Raw genomic sequence first — 2,881 nt, forward strand, 5'->3', positions numbered from 1 at the left:
CGGAAGGCTAGAACCACATACGGGTACTGGCTCCATGTAGACTACCATGGGGGGGAGGGGGCATCTTACTCCAGAGTCACCAAGTTTTTTCATTTCTTGGCAGGCTAACGAACAGATCCAAAATGTCAACTCGGGAGGTGAGCTGCCCACCCCTTCAGTGGAGTGGGACCCACAGAGCTGAGCTCCCTACGGAGCCTGTCTGCAGATCCTGGATCTCTTAGAGTCTCTTAAAGGCAGTGTTCCCCTTCCCTGCACAGCAGGCCTCTTTGGGCACATCACACACTCCGGGTGCTTCTGAGATGACCAGGAGCTGCATGGGGTCACGTGTAGGCTTTGTTCTCCCTGATCCTTGGCCTACAGATTCTGGTGAATGGAAACAAGAGAGCACAAATGGGCGAGCAAACTGAGGGCCCTGTGGGTAGAAACCGGGGCTTAATTTGCTCATAGGCTATCGGGTGTCTTATACCTCTTCCTTTGTTTGCCCTGCCTCATCATAGACTCAGCACAACTGCCACACAAAGTAAGGGCCCATGTCCCTCCAGAGTGTAGGTCTGAGGTACTTGTCTGGAATAGGTGGACCATGTAGAAAAAGATGCTAAGGGGATTGGGGATCTTTTGTCCAAGACACTGATTTGTGATTCTGACTCACTGAGCCCACCATTGCCAGAAGGACAGCCCTGGGAACAATCCTAGAGTTGGCACAAACCAACCTCACTGGGCATGACCCGCACAAGAGCTATGCTTTCCCCTGCTATCTGGGGACAAGCTGGACTTGTGCTGTGTTTTTAGCCCACCCTTGAGGCACAGATTCTGTAAGGCAAGAGCACGGAGAGCCCCAACCACCTGGCAGAAGGCCCTGACTCTCCAGGGCTTCTGTTTGATAGTGGATGTGTCTGGCCTCCTATCTCAGGAGCCTGAAGAGTGAGCCTCACCCAATCGGCCTGTTGCAAACAATCCTGGGCCTGCAGCACCCTCCAACAAACCACTCTCCATTTCTTTGTCAGCCACTAAGAGGTCTAGTCTGATCATTGCTGCCGTTTGGGGGGAATTGACACCACAAGTATTGAAGGAGTCTAAGGACGAGGTGAGTCTGACCCATCCTCCTAAACATTTTGTACGTTTCTCCTCTTTAACCAATGCCCTCTTTCTCCTAGGCTGATAAAGCTCGGAGCATGGGGGCCTATGTTTACTGTGTCGGTCTAAAGTCCTCCGAGAGACAAAAGGTAACTTGGCCCAGGTAAGCAGGGGCCCTCTGAAGCCTACTAGTGAAAATTCTCTAGTATAGACCAGACCTCCCAGGGGATGGTCTGTATCTGTCCCAGGGGACACAAACGACAGGTTCCACTGCAGAAACAGACTTAATGGTTGAGTAAGCTGATCTCTGACCTCAACACTTCATAGTCATCATCACCTGAGAGCAAGTGGCTATGGCTCACATCTAGGGACACCCCCCTCCCTGTGTCCCCTGTCCCTGGCTTGGGTTTCAAGATACCCTCTCTTTTGTAGTTGAATGAGATCACAGACAATGCGGAAAATGTGTTCGTTTTGGATGGCCAGTCGAATCAGTTCCATTCCACAGTAGACCAGGTGAGCAGGCTTAACACAAGCAGTGTGAATGATAGCATCTCCCTGGGCCCCCAGGGTCCTCCCTGCTTATGCATTCTTCCCTTTCTCCATCAGATTGGCACAATGGCCTGCCTTGAACTCCGAACTGTTGAGTTTCCGTGCATAGGAGGTGAGATCTGAGGAGCAGCTGCTTGTCATGTGTGTTAGTGATAGATGTGTGAGTGCAGATATGGGTGGATGTGGTGCAGGGGATCTATGTGACATATGGCTGGGTGGCAGAGCGTGCTTGCATGGTCCGTATTTGTTCCCTATGTCCCTACTTGTGATATGAGAATGTGTGCAGGGGGAGAGGGGTGGAGGATATGTGATGTGTACTTTTGTGCAACCCGTCTACGTGGCATGTGTGCCTTGTGTAGCACATTGGTGTTTGGCGTTGGTGTTACATGCATTTGTACATGTACATTATGTGTGTGCTCTGTCTGTGGGATGCGTGCTGTGTTATTCTACATACATAAGCTCTGTGAGTTGCCCGCAGGTTGCATGTGAGCGTTTTGTGTAATTTGGGTATGGCATGTGTGGTGGGTGTATATGGTGAGTACACGGGGTACGGGTGATTGTTGTATGTGTGTTTGTGGTGTGTTAGATGTGTACCTTTAAGAAATATGATATGTGATGTTTCTAAACAGTATTGAAGCAACTACACATAGGACACCCAGTGCATGTGTGGTATGTACTCATATGAGCTGAGTGCGTGGTGGGTTTATGGTTTAAAGGGGGCAGGCAGACGTGTTATCTTTATGGCTAGTGTTAAGTAGTATGTGTCAGTGGTGGCCATGTGTGTGTGCAATTGTCACATTTTCTGTCTCAGAACAAATATTTCAGTTTTAAAGTAGGAAGAGCACAGTCAGAAAGCCACCACATGCTAAACAGCCATAGCCACAGCCCTCGCTGTTACAGACACTTTAGATGCTGTGCAAATTTCCAGTTTTGTAATACACAAACCTAATAGGATATCTTGGGTATGGGACTCAAGTTCCATCATATATTGGGCTCATACAGCTTGAAGGTGACATCAAACATTATTTCTGGTGCAACTGCATTTCAACTCTGACTCACCAGGAGGTTAAATGTAAATTCTAAGAGTATTTCCACTCGTAGAGACCTGTGGAGCCTTAAAACAGTTTTCCAGTTTTAGACTGTGGAGCAGTTCTCACTCCATGTGCTCAGATGAAGGACGTTTAAACTGTGCCAAGGTCAGTTGGCCCCTCCGAGAAAGCTGAGGTGCAGCCAGGAGTGGACAGAGAAGGTTTCCACA

This window comes from Rattus rattus, chromosome 13 (genome assembly GCF_011064425.1).
Source record: "Rattus rattus isolate New Zealand chromosome 13, Rrattus_CSIRO_v1, whole genome shotgun sequence".
NCBI lineage: Eukaryota > Metazoa > Chordata > Mammalia > Rodentia > Muridae > Rattus > Rattus rattus.